An 18,539-nucleotide genomic window follows, 5' to 3' on the forward strand; every position below is an offset into this window, starting at 1 on the left:
TTTGTAAAAGCTCTACCACTGAGCATACATCCAGTCCTGTTTCTGCCACATGTCGCTCATCCATCTTGTGTTTGTAGACATCTGAATTACACCCACTTTTTGGTAACTCTGAATAGTTATGAGACACATTAGTTTTTAAAAGGAAGAAAGCAGAAGTAGATGAAGCAAAATAATGAAGAAATAAACACATAGAGGAATTTAAATTATTTGTTCAACAATACATAGAAACATGTAAAAATATGGATTCAAATATGTAGTTCTTAGATAGGATAAGATTCTTAGGCTAGCCAAAGGAGATCTTGAAAATAAAAATATCAGTTGAAAGAAAGAGAAGGGAAGAGAGGGAAGGAGGGAGGGAGAGAGAGAGAGAGAGAGAGAGAGAGAGAGAGAGAGAGAGAGAGAGAGAGAGAGACAGAGAGAGAGAGACAGAGAGAGAGAGGAAGAAAGAAAGATTGCCAAAAGTCAATTCTCCCCACATCTATTGGACAGATGTTTGTATAGATGAGCTCTTCCAAACCTTAATGAATCAACCATGTTGACCACTGACTTCTTTATATAAAATTGAAATGATATTGTTGACAGAGTCTACCAAAGAGCAAATAAATACCCCCAAAGAAAGAAAGGCACAAATCAGTGTTTCCTGATTTTACCAATGCAATGATCTTCTACAAAACTTCAGCTAGCGCTTGGGTTTCAGAGCACCTGTAAAAGAGTGATTTCTTGTGCAATTTGCAAAGTTTGTACCATTTGTGGCATTGCCTCTTCAGCAGGACAAAGTCAAGTGAGATTGATTTCAAGAAAGGTGAAATTACTCAATTTTAGGAAATGTACTGAAATAGTTTGTGGTACTGACATCTGAATAGTAAAGCCACACGGTTACACCATGGTTGCAGAAAATGTTTATTAGAAACATAAAGTCCATTATTGGTTAAGGGGAAAAAAAAACCAGCCCATAAACCAGACTGAGTTTGTGATTTCATGATTAAATATTTTGTCTTATGCCAAAAGTAGCTCATGCAGATGGGGCAAACAATGGAAGCCTTCACAGCTGATGAGGAAAAACACAGCGCTAACATTATTTAACACTGATTTGAGGTGCTGGCCAATATTCTTTTACATAAGAGAACAAATAGGAAAAGAAGAAGTAAAATAAGCATATATGAAAACAATATAACTGTTCTTAGAAGATTCTAGAGAACTACTTGGAAGGGCACTACCCACCACCATAAGCAAGAGAGGAGAGTAGGGTTAACTAGATGCAAAAATCAACAGCCTATATACACGTAGACATTCGGTACATGGTATGACACAATAAAGGACCACATGGCCAAGAAGCTGGTGTTGATGTTTACATGGAAGAGTAAAACATCCAGGAAAAGTTTGCACTCATAGCAGCAATGAGGGAAGTGTTACAGGGTTAAACTCCTACCACAGCCTCGTACTGGTGCAGAGAACTATACCAATGCAGAGAAGACACCATTCACTTGTTCTTGAAGTCCACAACAGAAAACGTTTGCTGGATACAGATTTTACAAAAACAATCTGCACGTTTCCTGTTGTGGATGCAAAGGACAGCTCAGGAAGCATTCAGGAGACCAACCATCATCAGGAGCCTAGAAGATAGGGAGAGATCAATGCTATTGTCACTGTCGCTTCTTGTGTGATTTGCAGATTTTTATACCATTTGTGGTACTATCTCTTTAGCAAAGCAAGCCAGTATTGTTGTAGAATATTATTTTAAGGTGTGTTACTTTTGTTTGTGCTCTGGAACATTTGTTTAATGATGCAAAGATGTGTTACATTTGTTTGATTAAATAAAATTCACCTGCAGTCAGGAGCCTGTGTCAGCAACTAGCTGACAGAAAGTGGTAGGAAGCAGATGAAGAAGGGCTTTTGAGTGGGGGTGAGGAGAAGGACGAGGGCTTTTTGGGAGACTCGAGCAAGGAGAGGAGGTGAGTGACTTGCTATTCAGCCTCTCTGAAGAGCAGAATTCTACCTCAACCTTTGAATCTTGAGTACTTTAGCGGGGTAGAGGGTTAGATAAGTTCCCTTCATAGCTTTGAAAGACTCGGCGCCTGAGGGAACAGAACTTCTCAGGCTGCAAGCCTTGCAGCCTAACAGTGGCTGGTAGCCGCTGAATTGCAATTGCTGATTAGGACAGCTATGGCTTAAAGGGCAGCAACAGTTTAAAAAAAAAAGGACAACACAATTGATATATATATATATCTATATATCTATATATATATATATCTATATATATATCTCCAGTTTAAGATAGAAACAAGGTATACAGAAGCCGAGATGCTGAGGAGTGGTTTGCTTGGATTACAGCAGGGGACTCGAGTGCTCTCTGCCTGCTTGGAAGTTTCCAGGGTTGAAATACCTTACTTAGAAAGACTCTGGAGGTTCAAGGCAGAATGAACTCTCAGGCATCAGCTTTTCACCATTTCCCAAGGTTTGGCCTGTGTGGCCCTTTCTTCATTCAGTCTTCAGTAGAAGTGGCAGGAGGGGTTGGAGGTGGAGGCTTCAACCATTTCAGTCCCACTTGGCTGAAGCTGATATTTTTTTTTCTGATGAAATCCAAGAGGTTGCCAACTCATGTGCTGTTCACACGAATAGAATATGCATGAAAATACAGCTGCAATGAAATTCCCCTACAAGAGGTATAAGAAAACATATTTAACATCACTGATCATCAGGGCATTGCAGATCAGCACATACTGCTTGTTAGAACGGCTAATACATAAAACATGTAAGCAATAGCAGATGTTGGCAAGGATACAGAGAAAAGTGAAGTCCTGTGTGCTGTTGATGGGAAGGTAGGTTGGTTCAGCCATTGTGGAGGTTCCTAAAGAAATGAATATTAGAACTACATGAGCCAGTCACCCCTCTTCTGTGTCATACATCCAAAGGGAATGGAATCACCTCCCATGAAGAGATTTATACCCTCATGCTCATCACAGTAGACAAGATATATCAGCCAATAAATGAACACACAAAGAAGTTGCAAAACGCATACCCACACTAACATAATTCAGTTTTATAAAAAGGAGTCAAATTATTTATGAGAGCATGAATGAATCCAATTAATGAATCCAATTAATATCACGCTAAGTAAATTAAGCCAGAGGAAAACAAACATGCTGCATGATATCCTATGCAGAATCTAAACAAAACAAACTCAAAATCTTAATATATAGAAACAGTAGAAGAGTGGTTAGTTGGGTTGGAAGGAGTGGAGGAAATGGGAAGCCAGGGACCAAAAGGTGTAAATTTTAGTCATGTGGAATAAGTAAAAAAAGCCAATGTGAAGTGTGAAGACTGGAGTTAATAGCATTACTTTATATCAGAAATTTGCCAAGAGAGTAGATTTTATGTACTTTTACCAACACACATGTGAGATGGCGGGGAGGAGTATGTGAACTTGCTTTCTTCCCCTCATATGTAGAAACCCCAAAGTTCCCTGGCCCACACCCAGTCCATTTCCCAGGTTTTCAGGATACTTTCTTCAGTGAGAACAGCTTGGTTTATTGGTTAGCACGGCCAGTATTACAAGTATGTTTAACTTCTGTTTCGGAGGCAACTCAAACACGGATGTGTTTACACTGCCTTTTACAAGTTTTCCCACTGGCAAAGCCTTTGACACGGAACAGGAGAAATGCTAACCAGCACACATCCAAACCTTGAAGTTCCTTTTTGATAGATGTCTTTGGGGGAAATGTTATGAAGACTGAACCTTGGAAACCAGGGTCATCATCAAATGTGCGCTGAAAATCCACCAAGAGCATAGGTCTGAGGCGGGTCCAAAAGCCCCTGCTTGTTTTAGGAAGGAGTGAGGGGGTGCAAAAGGTAGGACTCTACCTGGCAAAATGCTCTGTTACAGTCCCTGAATCGAAACCTAAACTGAGGAGGACACTCCAGACCAAGAGGACACTCCTGAGGAGGGTACTAAAGCCCGGCTATTGGCTTGAGGAACACCCTAAGGATGACAAGCTCTTAAATGGTCATAGAGACTTCAAGTTTATTCTAACCACTAAGCAAAAATGGTAAGATCTCACTCCTAAAATGGGCAAAGTCCTGATGATAAATAGAAATTTGCTCAAGTTAAAAAAAAAATTACTCTTGAACACACACAGACACACAGACACAGACACAGACACACAGACACAGACACAGACACACACACAGTTTAGACTTTGGTAGCAAAAGGTGCAAAGATAAGAAATCTGACATAGTTAATTTATTGTGTACTATATATAGCAGCAGGAATGCTTCACCTCAAGAAGTATTTTACCTAAGCGCCTTTCTTGTTGAAATCTTAAAAGCTGCCCACATCATTTGATTCCCCACAGCAAGTTATTTCAAGCCCATGCTGTCGTGTCTCTCCCCCCTCCGCCCCGCCCTCCCCCATCTTTCTCCATCAGCAACTTTGTGCTCCTCTCTTTTGCCAATTAGATGTGTTTAAGAAAAAGTCACTTGAGTCTTATTCTGTCCCTTGGTAAATTAGGGGTGTGGACTAAGCAGGGTCCTGGCCCACTTGGAGTCTATCAGTGTTGGAGCACAGGGGTCACCAATTTTGAAATGAATCAGCAGGTAAACATGACATTGAGAGTAACCTGAGCCAGGCTGTTTTCACCACCCTTGAGGGACGAAGAGCCGTGGTGAGCAAGCACATTCAGTGCTCACATTGTTACCACATGATCAGGGGAAGAAATATGTATCTTCCAGGAGCTAAATAAAATTCTTTTCAAAGTTACCATTGCTTCCAACATTTTTTTCCCCCCTTCACGGTACTAAATTTATTTCACAATTTCAAATAGCATTAGAGGAAGGCACACGGTTCTTGTGACTATTCAAACGCCGCAGCTTTTTCTCCCGAGTAAGTTAAGCATTTCTAAAGGCACTCTCCAGTTCATCATATGACTGTGAGCATGTGGCCCTCCTCAGCCCAGGAAGCCATTTAGAACAAACTTACTTATCTGCTTTGTCCAGGCCAGGCTTGCTTCCTTCTGCAGCAATCCCTCTCTCTGAAATCCTCTCCTGTGACATCTGACGAGGAGGGTTCCTCCTTACCTCCCTGCCGGGATGAATTATTCTATCTGGACTGGACAGCTTCAAGCAGCATGGGATCTACTATATCCATAAGGTATGGGGCAAAAATACTGTTGAGAGTACCAGGGCGGAGGGGGGGTAGCAATAGGAGGGAAAAAAAAAGACAACATTTTCTGATGATGCTAGTAGCTAACACTTCTTAAGCTTCCTTTTTAAGGATTTCATTTCATTGTCTTTGTAACTCTTCAGAACAGCCCTAAAGAGTGGGTGTTAGAATTATTCAGGCAGGTTTCCATCAAGGGGAACTGAGGCTTGGGGAGGGTCATAAAACTTGTTCAAAGTGGTAGCTGCTAGAGCCAGGATTGAAATCTAGGCTGTTGGACTTCTCCAACCTACACTTTGGACTGCTGCTTATAAAGACTTAGCCGTGTATTCCAATGGTGCTGCTATCTGCCTCTGCCCCAGCTTTCTCAAGAAAACAGCAGGGCTGTGTTTTCATCTATCTCTATCATGGCATGTGTGAACTATAAGGCAGGCCGAATAGGAGCATTAATGCATAAGCCCCAAGGAAGAACAAAGCCTTCCATAGAACTTCTAACCAGTATTCCCATGTCATTTGTAGCAGATCTGATTATCCTAATCAGAATGCAGTCTGAGTTTTCCCACTCAGAGGGTTCATTGGACAGGCTGTTGCAGTGATAGCTAAGGGTTTTCGTTATTATTATTATTATTGCTGCTGCCATTTATACAGTGTACATGCACACATGCACATTTATGTGTGTGAATGCTGGTGCACACATAGCTCAGCCTGTGTGTGTGGAGGCCAGAGGTCAACCTTGGATGCTGGTCCTCACCTTCCACCTTGGTGGAGACAAGGTGTCTTTGCTGTGTTTCTACAACATGAGTTTCCAGGAATTTCCAGACATTCCACTGTCTCTGTCTCTCATCTCTTTACAGGCGTACTGAGATTACAGACGCTTGCACTATGTGTCTAGCTTTTACATGGGTTCTCAGAATTCAAACTCAGGTCTTTGTGCCCATGTGGCAAACACTTTTATACATTGTACCATCTCTCCAGTTTCATGTCCAAAGTTTAAAAGTTTTGCTTACATTTTCCTATTTATCACCTTTTCTTTCTTTCTTTCTTTCTTTCTTTCTTTCTTTCTTTCTTTCTTTCTTTCTTTCTTTCTTTCTTTCTTCTTCTTCCTTCCTTCCTTCCTTCCTTCCTTCCTTCCTTCCTTCCTTTCTTTTTCTTTCTTTGTTTCTTTGTTTATTTTTACATCCCAACCAAAGTTTCCTCTCCCTCCCTCTCCCCAGTTCCTCCCCCCCCCCCCCCCGAATCCTCCCCTCCACAACCCATCCACTCCTCTACTGTTTATCTTCAGATACAGGCAGACATCCCATGGATATCAGTCAGCCATGGTATATCAAGTTGCAGTGAGACTAGGCTTCTATTAAAGCTGGATGAGGAAACCTGGTAGGAGGAAAGAGTCCCAGAATCAGGCAACAGAGCCAGAGACAGCCCCTGCTCCTACTGTTAGGAGTTCCACAAGAAGACCAAGCTATACAACAGTAACACATATGCAGAGTGCTAGGTCAGTCCCATGCAGGCTCCCTGGTTGTCAGTTCAGTCTCTGTGAGACCTTCTGAGTCCAGGTTAGTTGGTTCTGTGGGTTTTCTTGTGGTGTTCCTGACACTACTGGCTCCTACAATCCTTCCTCCCCCTCTTCTGCAGGATTCCTCGAGCTCCACCTAATGTTTACCTCTGGGTCTCTGCATCTGTTTCCACCAGTTGCTGGGTGAAGCCTCTCTGATGACAATTGGGCTAGCCACCAATCTGTGAGTATAGCAAAATACCTTTAGGAATCATTTCATTGACTTTTTTTCTGTCATTTGTGTTTGGTTCTATCCTAGGATTCTATCCTAGGTCTCTGGGGTATATTGTCTCTGGGTCCTGGCCCTCAAGGGGGAGCTTCCTCTCAGAGTATGGGTCTCCAGCTGGGCCCATCATTAGTTGGTCACTCCTACAGTTTCTGTGTCATATTTATCCTAGCACATTTGTAGGCAGGACAAACTGTAGGTCGAAGGGTTTGTGGCTGGGTTGGTCTCCCAGTCTCTCTACTGGAAGTCTTGCCTGGTTACAGGAGATGGTCAGTTCAGACTCTTATTGTTAGGAGTCTTAGAAAGGGCCACCCTCATAGATTCCTGGGAATTTCCATTGCTCTAGGTTTCTAGCTTTTTCCAGAGATGCCCCCAGATTCCAGTTGTTTCTCCCAGTACTCTCTCCCTCCATCCCCTACCCCGACCTAATTCCTCCTGTTCCCATCCCCATTCCCACTTCGAGACCCCTGTCCTCATCCATGGGCAATGTTCATTCTACTTCCCCATTCACAGTGAGATTCGTGCATCCTGGTTGTGTTTTTGAGTACTTCAATTGACTAATAGGAATAAGAGAGATCTAGATCATCCTTTCATTTTGTGTTAAGAGCTGATAAAGATTTTGGAGTGGTTTCCAGAAAGATAACCTCAACATCCTGAGGTTGCCATATTTGAATATAGGAGTTGGTTTTAATTTGTCTAGTGATCTTTGGTTTCCTGTGTAATGCAAAAGAAGCAAGTGATTAATTTTCCATAAAGAGTGATTTATGTCATATTGCTTAATTCTGGGCTTTATGATGGAAGATGGTTATCAAGCAAATTACTCTCTGGTGTCCTTTCTTCTTCTTCTTCTTCTTCTTCTTCTTCTTCTTCTTCTTCTTCTTCTTCTTCTTCTTCTTCTTCTTCTTCTCCTTCTCCTTCTCCTTCTCCTTCTCCTTCTCCTTCTCCTTCTCCTTCTCCCTCTCCCTCTCCCTCTCCCTCTCCCCCTCCCCCCTCCCCCTCCCCCTCCCCCCCCCCCTCCCCCTCCCCCTCCCCCTCCCCCTCCCCCTCCCCCTCCCCCTCCCCCTCCCCCTCCCCCTCCCCCTCCCCCTCCCCCTCCCCCTCCCCCCCTCCTCCTCCTCCTCCTCCTCCTCCTCCTCCTCCTCCTCCTCCTCCTCCTCCTCCTCCTCCTCCTCCTCCTTCTTCTTCTTCTTCTTCTTCTTCTTCTTCTTCTTCTTCTTCTTTTGGTTTTTTGAGACAGGGTTTCCCTGTGGAGTTTTGGTTCCTGTCCTGGAGTTCGCTCCGTAGACCAGGCTGGCCTCAAACTCACAGAGATCCACCTGGTTCTGCTTCCTGAGTGCTGGGATTAAAGGTGTGCACCACCACTGGACAGCAACTCTGGTGTCCTTTCAAGCTCTTGGGTCAGTAATTTATGCTAGCATCACCAAGACTTTATTTTAAGTTATTTACTATTTCTAACAAGGTTTACACTTATTTTATGTTTATGTGTGCATACTTGAGTGTATACATGTGCATTATGTGCATGCAAGGGTCAGGAGAGGTCCCTTGGAACTAAAGGTCTAGATAGTGGTGAGCTGCCATCTGGGTGCTCAGAACCAAGTCCCAGTTCTCTGCAAGAGCAGCCAGTGTTCTTAAGCACTGAGCCATCCCTCCATCCCTCACTAACACTTTTAATGCAGTCAAGTGATCAATAAGTATGTCTTAATGATGTCAGTATTGATGCTTCTAGGGTATTAATTTTAGACACCTCAATAATTACAATCTCAAGAGTAATTAGCTTCATTTATTGAGTGATGTTGAAGGTATCTTCCAGGATAGGGGATTTTTTTTTTTTAGTGTAAATTTCTCTGAGATGTGGAAGACACAAATGGCCAGCAGGTACGCATTCTTCTGATCAAGGCACTGTTGTGCATCTGGTTTCTTCTTTTCTCTCCGGGCCAAGAAGAAGCATGATGAGGATGATGTCCTATTCTTTTCCTGTTCTTCTCTCATTGAGACCACACGACAATTTCCTCTTCTATTCTCTTTTTTCACCCTCTTGATTTTTGGAGGATGGCTTACTCTGTCCTTTACAGCGAATGTGTCTAAGGGAAGAAAACACAGGATACAAGTGGGAGTTACTGGTGAAATTGTCCTGTTCCTTGCTACAGACACCTGCTCACCACTCACTCCCTGCCTTTGCCCTGACTTAGGGGACACTCAGCAAGCTTATCCTGAAAGTGGGGATGGCAGAACTGCCTTTGGAGAGTCCACAAACAACTACCCTGAGCAGAGTCTAACTGCAACTGAGTGCCCCTTTCATAAGGTCCAACCATTTTCTTTTTTGATCTTCAGGTTTCTTAGCTTCTGGTCCCTACCTCTTTAAACATAGTCTACATAAGATGACGAGACTTATCTTCACACAATGCTGTTTTTTTTTTTAATGTGTTAATTTATCTGGCAAAGGGAAAAGGAAACCTCTGATAGCTTCTGAAGACTGAAATTAAAATCAAATTTCTCATGCTGGTGTTCAAGGTCTTTTATAATCTCACCCCAGCCTGCGGCTTGGATGGATGCCCCTTTCTTCTGGTGTTAACCACCCATTGGATTGTAGCCACTAGGGCAACAAGCACCCTCGTGGCTTTGATAAAGGTATCCAGAGGACATTTGGAGAACACTGCTTTAGCATTACCTAGCATGCTGCACCTATGGCAGGCATAACATGCTTTAGTCTAGTTATTTCTCTAAATCTGAGTTACCTTGAGGTAAAAATTGAGTTGTGTGTGTATGCATAGAGGAGTTAGTATACTAGGCCCAAGGCTCTTGCCCTTTGGAATACTTTTTTTGCAAGACGGGGCCAGGGCTGGTACGTGGGGACTTGGTCCCTGGAGTGCTCTCAATCAATAGTTAGCTACAGTGTGGTTCACTGTGTGTCAACTTGTATACAAACCATAGTTGTACTTAAACAAGTTTCAAATGCTGGATAGAAGGTGCCTATGTGAGTAGCTCCATTAAAAGCCCATGGTGCCAATTTCTAAAAAGAGCTGGACTAGAACATCATACATAAATCACTAGGATTTAGTGGCTAGAATCTGTGTGATCCTTCCCAGGAGAGAAGAACAGCAAGAAATCTGCACATGGGATCCGTCAGAGTCTGCCTATGTTCTTCCCCATCAGGACCCGCTTACTTTATCAATGCAGTGCATCTCAGCTAAGCTCATAGTCTGCCTATGTTCTTCCCCATCAGGACCCGCTTACTTTATCAATGCAGTGCATCTCAGCTAAGTTCATAGTCTGCCTATGTTCTTCCCCATCAGGACCCGCTTACTTTATCAATGCAGTGCATCTCAGCTAAGTTCATAGTCTGCCTATGCTCTTCCCCATCAGGACCCGCTTACTTTATCAATGCAGTGTATCTCAGCTAAGTTCATAGTCTGCTTATGTTCTTCCCCATCAGGACCCGCTTACTTTATCAATGCAGTGCATCTCAGCTAAGTTCATAGTCTGCCTATGTTCTTCCCCATCAGGACCCGCTTACTTTATCAATGCAGTGCATCTCAGCTAAGTTCAGCCCTGGCTGGGTCCTTACTGGATATGCATATGGAGGTGTAGTCTGGGGGGATCAAGGACACAACATCCCTTCCTAAACAATTCTTAGAGTAGCTACCCAATAAATATTTTGTGTTTGAATTGCCGAAGCTTCCCCAACAGCATAGATACTTAACACATTTGCAGGCTTTTTTTTTTTTAAACTATTTTATTTTTATTTTGGCACCCTTATGCTGCACCTAAATCAGGCCAATACCTGCCATGGATGCAAACTTTGAGATGTTCTTTTACAGCCCTAGGTCTGGTTTTGCTCGTGTGTGTGTGTGTGTGTGTGTGTGTGTGTGTGTGTGTGTGTGTGTGTGAGAGAGAGAGAGAGAGAGAGAGAGAGAGAGAGAGAGAGAGAGAGAGAGAGAGAATGTGTGTGCGCTTTCCTACATTTGAAACAAGGCTGGACCTTGCCTGTTTTTCGAGGCTTTTGTGATACAGAATCAAGGTGAAAGATCCGGGCACAGGAAGACTGAAGTCTGAGGGGCAGAGCTAGGAAAGGATGTTTTGGTGAAGGGTGTGAAAGAGAAAGGAGCATGAAAGGGCTTGTGCTGGAACACAACCACATGAAAGCAAGGCGGCTTTATGGATTGCCACTGTGGACAAAGGCTCCTGTCACAGTGTCTGAGGACTGGCAGAAAGGATTTGTTGCTTTGAAACTACTTTTTGGTGGCAGAGTTGTTTTTCTTTGATAAAAATCTCTAAGCACAAATTGTGGTTCACAGCTTAAGGTTTTTTTTTTTTTGTTGTTGTTGTTGATTTTATTTGATGTTATAGTTCTAGATTTAGCATGCATAGATGTTCAGGAAAATTTTTGATGATAAGGGCTAGGAGGTGTAGTTCAGTTGTAGAGTGCATGCTTAGCATGTTGCAAAGCTTTGGATTCAGTTCGTTAGTTCTCTCTCTCTCTCTCTCTCTCTCACACACACACACACACACTCTCACACACACACACACATGCACACACATACAATACCCAATAAAGAGCTAACAAAACAAAACCTGAGGAAAAGAGAGGGAGAGAGAGAGAGAGAGAGAGAGAGAGAACACATGTGATAGGCTTAGCAGCAAACATCTTTAACCACTGAGCAACCTTGTCAGCCCCACAGACTCAATTCATGTGTGTGTGTTTGTTTGTTTGTTTGTTTTTGTTTGTTTGTTTGTTTGCTTGAGACAGGGTTTCTCTGAGCAACAGCCCTGGCTGTCCTGGAACTTGTGTTGTAGACTAGGGTGGAATACCAGAGTGGTCTTGAACTCACAAGGATCCACCTGCCTCAACCACCCGAATGCTGGGATTAAAGGCGTGCAGCACCATTCCTGGCTACATACACAATTCTTGATGATGATATATTGCTTCACTCACAAGCATTTATTGAAGGCTTGTTATGGATAAGGCTCAGATGCAAGAGTAAGTGAAAAGAAGTTCCTGCCCACACCAGAGGGGGCTGACTTGCACATGCAAATTTATGATCTCTGGGGCAGAATACAGGTCCCCAAGGCACTTTCCTCTCAAGCTTCCTGGGGACTGCTTCCCTACGAAGCTCGCCTTGCAGCTCGCCGCCTTGATTTCACTGATCTATTTATCTGGAGGTGCTGATGAAGCACATGTAATTCATTTTTTTCTCTTTTTGTAATTATTAATTTCAGCTGCTGTTTTTTCCCCCATCTTTCTTTAGCTGCTGTTTTCTTGATTTCTCTAGAATTAATTAGCATTGATAACAGATTAATTTTTGCAAATTCATTACCACTTACCAACAGGGAAATATCATCCATCATCTATTAGCAAAGAAAGGTTATACACTAGTGTAATTATATCAGATTCACAGTCCCTAGGAGTTCACATTATATACTTACTGACACTTAGCTCATAGCAGGTGTTGCCTGAGGTCACATACCTGGTTGATGGTATAATTGCCATGATTTTGCAATTCCTACTATTATGAGTATAATTTATTTGTATCCTTTGCCGATATTTCTGATTCAGAATGTAAGTTTATTGAGTGTAGACATTTGTGTCTCTATTTTTGACTCCTAATGAATAACATTGCTTAGGGATGGATAAATGGTTAGATGAGATATTAGTAGAGTTTCCAGAGAAACAGAACCCATGGGAAATATATAGATGTGCAAGAGAAGATTTATTATGGGAATTCACTCATGTGCTTATGGAGGTTGAGAATTCTCACAATATGTTGTATGCAAGTTGAAGAGCCAGAAAAGCTGGTGGTGAAATCTAATCAAAGTCTGAAGGCCTTGGGAACCAGGGGAGGGAGTGTTATAACTCCCAGACTGATGCCACAGACCTGAGAAAACAGTGGGCTGCTGGTTGAAGTCCAGAGATTCCAAGGACAGGAGATGGACACCTCCCCTAAGGTCCTCTGTTCTGAAGATGGACACCTCAGCTCAAGGTCTTTTTCTCCTCTTGCTTTGTTTACTCTTAGCCTTCAGGGGGTTGAATGAAGATTTCCCCACTTCTTTGTTTGCTGTATTGATTTCAGTGCTGATCTCTTCTCCCTTAGACCCACTAAGCTGACATGTAAATTATCATTGATAGTAATGACAAAGGAAAAAACAAAAACTCTAGGATCCACATAAATCTTTTTCCATATTATAACATATAATATGAATAAAATGTTTTCATTATAGATGGAACACATATTATGTTTGAGTTACTCTGCTGGACACTATATTAAATATGATTAACCAGGCAATGGTGGCTCACATCTTTAATCCCAGAACTCAGCAGGCAGAGGCAGGCGGATCTCTGAGTCTGAGGCCAGCCTGGTCTACAGAGTGAGTTCCAGGACAGCCAGGGATATACAGAGAAACCCTGTCTCAAACAAAACAAAACAATAAAAGCCACAACAAAAGTGTTTGCTGGTTCAAATCTGGTCAAGACAAAGTACCTGTCTTGAGGATTGAGACCATAAGATAGATATCCCAGCGACTGTAATACAAGTGAGACTTCAAAGTTTTCATGGAGACAAAATATTGGTCAAACAAAATCAGAAAATGGAAGCAAGCTCCATAGATGAGGTGATTTTTGGCTTGAATGTTAGTGCAGAATCTAAATTCTAGAGGTGAAATGAGGAAGATCAGGGACTAGGAACATAGGTCACTTTCAGGAACATTCCAAACGACTCTCCTAGTTGCGGCATATGAAGTGACGTGTGTGTGTAGGCGAGGGGAATGGAACAAAGTAGGACTAGAAAGTCAGTTCCCACGCAATTTCGTCTGCTCAAGTTCAGGGTAGTTAGTCCCTCAGGGTTTATTAGCTTGAACTTTAGTAGTGACAACATTATAGGTCAGGAGGAGATGAGTTCGTTTGAAGGGAAATCACATGGTGAGGCATGCCCAGAGGAGATTTTTTTTAACAGCTGAGCAACAAGTCAATCTCAGGGTGGCTGTAGACATGGAAGGATGGCACAGTGTGACTGTGCTGGTGAATGACATGGTACAGAAAGTGCTAGATAGTGCTGTCCTCAGCAACACACATTTTATACTTATTACGGCCTATTCGAATTTTCCATATACACATTCATGCCATTCATCAGCGTGCCTCCAGAGGAAAGGACTTGACTTCATCCGCACAAAAGGCATGGTAGATGTTTGGTAAATGAATGTTGGCAGAGTGATGACTGTTTGGTAAATGAGTGTTAGCAGAGGAGCTGGGTGATGGCACCTGGGCCATTGGAGGACACATGTGCTTCTTTTTGGACCTGCTGGAATGTGGGGATGTGACCTAATTTTTTTTTTTTTTAGAGGACATTTCAAGGAATAAATTACAGAAAAAGAAGCTGGAGAATAATTATGGTTTGATGTGTTAAGGGAAGGGGTCCTGAAGAGTAGAAGTGATTAGGTTGGATACTGACATAGAATCCAGCACTCTATCCCTCAAGATATCAGGTGGGATTGGAAAGGAAAAAAAAAATCTTCCTCACACCGATCAGGTGACACTGTGATATGGAGCAAGTCCTCAAAGAATGGGAAGGACTGGGTTTTTACTCAGAAGCCAAGGGGAACCAGGCATAATGGCACAGGCCCATAACATCAGCACTTGGGAGGCTGAGGCAGGAAGATTAGGAGTTCAAGACCAACCTGGGTTTCATAGTGAGACTTCTCTCAAAACAAATAAAAGGCTAGAGGAAGGAAGTAGGGCAAATTGGTAGCCATAGAACAAGGCTGGCTTGTGGTTTGTCTTGCCTCAGTTTCTCCTTGAGTAAAATAAGGCTTGTAATAGTCATAATAAATTATTGCACATACAGGCATGAGCACAACTCTCAGAACAGAGCTTAAATGTAGTAAGACCTTCGTAAGCATCAATTCTTATTCAAATTGATGAGGACCAACCACCTTATCTGTGTTAGCCTTATTACTCAGCAATTGTGTAGATGGGTGTTATCTTCATTCCACTAGAGAAAACTGAGGTACAGAGAGACTTAGTAACTTATCAGATTCCCATAACTACTAAGAGATAAAGCTTATTAAGATAAAATCTTACCCCATCCATTTGGCTCCAGGCTTCTGCACTTTCCACTGTAACACATCACCCCTAAGTATACAGGATAGGACCCTTTGGTGAGCGAGTTAGAAATGAGCAGTAGGTACGAAGGGGTGTGGCAGACATGAAGGCAACATTGGAAGGGCATAGCTGCTAGAAAACTTGATCTGGCAGCCTTGGGGAAGGGCAGGACAGTGGAGAATCCACCCCAAAGGGGCTGGGTTTGCAAATCGGATTGGAGGATCAGCTGAGTGTGTAGCTGATGCAAACCGGGTAGCAGAGATGGTGTCTGAAACAATCCAACTAGCAAACTCAGGGTTTCCACTTGAGTCAAACCAAGCACTCTGCCGGCACAACAGTTAGTTGGAAAGGGAGCTTGTCTCTGTTCCCTTCAGGAAAAGTGCCTTCAGTGGCTCTGTGGGTTCCCCTAGAGAGCGGCATCTGAGCGCTAGAGTGGACCATTTTGTTAGGTACGGTGGTGGCAGTCAATCCCACTCTGCCACTCTTCTTTATGGCGGAAGGTGCCTGCACTGTCCACCCCATCCCCACCCCAGGGTAGGATGGTTTCTGTGCACAATTCACGGGGAGGGTGACATCTTACCGTATTTCTCATCCACGACAGAGTGTGGTGAGGATCGGCATTTTGGAAGCTAGAGAAGTCTGTTCTGTCGACTTCCTGCTTTCTGTTTCGGAGCTCCGAGTGTCACTTCCCATTCCCATGGGATCCAGCAGAACACACAAGGCTGAGAATTCTCGTGGAGTTGATTTGCCATGGGGATAAAGTAAGTTCACGGTTCCGGGGTATCAGAGTGAGCCTTTCAGTTGCTTTTTTTAGTACTAGGAGTGACTATTACGCTTTACGTCCAAGTCCCACGTGTTTAGTACATATTTCTGTGCATGAATTTCAAAATATGTTTCTCAGGTTAAGACCTGGGCTGGATTTTGAGATCACAGTGGTTCTCTTGGACAGTTGCTAGGGATATTATACATGAGTCATCATCACCTGTAGGTTTCTTGTCTAAAATTTCACTGTGCCTGCTCATGGGAGGGAGGGGAGGTCTCTTCAGTGTTTTTTTTGTTTTTTGTTTTTTTTCTCTCTCCAACCTGTTTCTTTCCTCACTCCCTTTTTCTCTATAGTAAATCATCTTCCGGTTCTTGTTGTTCTTGCTTCCTTCCCAGCGCACTGAGAGGTGGATGTTCTAACTTCCCCTTTGCAGAAGGCGAAACTGAGGTTTTAGTGACAGCCTAGATCACTTAGTTAATGACACGATGAGAATGGGTCTCTAGGGCTCCATCTTTAGACATCTTGCGTTTTCTTCTCCCCATACCACATGGACTCTCTGGTAAGATGTTGGCAGGAAGCAAGGAAGTAGTGGTTGGACTGGGAAGCACGGGCAGATTCATACGCAATTGAATTTTGGGCCCCGTTGAATGAAATCAAATTGGCATGTAGATCTTTCAGTGCAGAAACCTTTTTTTTCTAATTTTGCATTAACTGCAATTACTGGGAGAAACTAAAATGTTAGGTGTGGACCAGCCCTATTTCATGGTGTTTCGGGTGGCACCCATCACATGATGGAGGACAAGACACATTCATGTTATCCCAATCTTGGTAAGGTAAATAAAGGTGGGGAAGTCACTTGTGAGTTGGTGTCCGTATGAGTATGTAGCCAGGACAGAGGGGTCAGGATTAGTGGCTGCTTAGAAGTCAGTGGTGGAACTCCAGGAATCTAGGGAGGGAGGCTGTGGAAATCGTGGCTGCTGCCTTGTTTCACAAGTTTATGAAATGACTTGCTCGGTCTGGACTCTGGAGAGGATCCTCAGATTCTAGAGCAGGTCTCAGGACCAGACATACAACCATATTGTCTTGACAAGAAACTCCAAGGGTCCTCCTTCTGTGTCAGGGCCCAAGGCCAACAGGTGTTTTCCTGACCTGTCTGTGAGCAGTCTCCAGCCACACAGTGGCTGTTCTTCCTGAATCAAGCCGCTCCCTCTCCTGCTCTAAAGCAGAAGTGGTGGGTGGGTGGTGAGCTGGTTGTTGGCCTTAGGCCACAACCCACACACAGGCTGCTAGTCTCATGGCTGTTAGATCCTGACCTTTCTCTTTCTGGACTTACAAAAGAGGAGAAGACAGGGGGAAATGAAATATCAGGGAAGGGAGGGTTTGGCAGACATGGGCCCAGACAGCAGAGGTCTCAATCTAGAGTATGCATCACAGAGGATTTTGAGATTTGCCATCTCCAAAGCTACAGTCCCAAAGAGGAGGATTAAACATGAGGCAGTTCTCGTGGTTGTTATTATTGAAGCTCTAGTCAGTCCTGGAAATGTACATTTTAAGTTAAATTTTGTTGTCAATAGTTCATGTGGAGAAAACAATGTATGACTGTGTTGCTGACTTTCTAGAATTATAAATCTTGAAATACATGATTTTCAAATTTCAAAATAAGGAACAAGCAAAACCCAAGGAAACTTAGATTTGGGCTTGACTGTGGGTTAGATGTGGAGGTTAAGATTCCATGTAACTGACCAACTTAGGAGCGAGCACCGATGGAAATGGAGTGCTTGGGACACCCATGAGAACTTGGAGGTCAAGGCTAAAACACAGAGGCAAGAAAGGACATATAGTTGCAGTGATCATAGGCAAAAAGGCATCATGGCTCAGCACCCATGTAGGGTGTGTATCTCTGCACATGACCCCAAAATAAGCTATGCAATGTTTATTGTATTTTACTATTTTTAGAGGCTGATGGTGAAATGTTTGTAAATTGAATTTTACTTTTTATATTTTTGCTTGTGAGCCTAGCCTGTAATGGCTGAACTATCTCTCCAGCCTGAATTTTACTTTTTAAAGCACAAGGAAACCTCACCACTTAAAGGACTCCCATGAGAATTACCCTTTAACAGCAAAGAATTATTTCCGGGAGTAGATGTTCTTCCAGGCTTTGAACTTCTGGATTTTAAAAAATTTCCTCACAGTAGGGGCCAACATTTTACCCCCTTACTGATTCTGGAATGTTTTCTCTTTTTGAGAGAAGGTCCTACTTGATATGCCCGTCTGGACTTGAATTTAACAATCCTCCTGCCTCTGCCTCTAGAGCGCTGAGATTACAACACTTAACTTCAGATTTTTCCCCTGCTAAGTATTTGGTTGCAAAATTCATAACTGATGTTAATAATTCTTTCCCAGTTATTTTTATTTCAGATATACCAAAAGTCTGGGATACTATTTTATATGGAGATTTTAAAGAGAAGCACAGAATTATTTTCTTCAAGGTTCTGTGCTTTTTCAAGGCAAGGCTTGTCCAATAACAATTTCGGAGATGGTTAGCAAAGGAAAAATCTTTCCAACAGAGGTGCTCAGCCACTAAGTCTGCCTTTGGAAAAAGAACATTATTCTTTTTGCTAAACGTACGCTGTGAGCTCGGTCATGTACACCATGAAAATAATTGGTGTGTTATAGTTCGCCCTGTGCCAGATTTCATGCTTGTTGAAAGGTGATTGGACTCAAACCAGCACATTTAAAGGTCAACTGGTT

At 42.9% G+C, this 18,539-nt stretch overlaps 1 long non-coding RNA gene across 1 annotated transcript; it reads right to left on the minus strand.

The window, feature by feature from the left end:
- Window positions 1-8,693: 8,693 nt before the first annotated feature.
- Window positions 8,694-15,830, minus strand: LOC128113520 (uncharacterized). Its single transcript, XR_008219520.1, has 2 exons — window positions 15,606-15,830; window positions 8,694-9,014 (listed from the first exon to the last, which is right to left on the minus strand). It is a non-coding gene; the product is annotated as an uncharacterized LOC128113520 (long non-coding RNA).
- Window positions 15,831-18,539: the final 2,709 nt, after the last annotated feature.

Source organism: Peromyscus californicus, unplaced genomic scaffold, assembly GCF_007827085.1.
Source record: "Peromyscus californicus insignis strain IS unplaced genomic scaffold, ASM782708v3 Scaffold_18__1_contigs__length_77618521, whole genome shotgun sequence".
Taxonomy (NCBI): domain Eukaryota; kingdom Metazoa; phylum Chordata; class Mammalia; order Rodentia; family Cricetidae; genus Peromyscus; species Peromyscus californicus.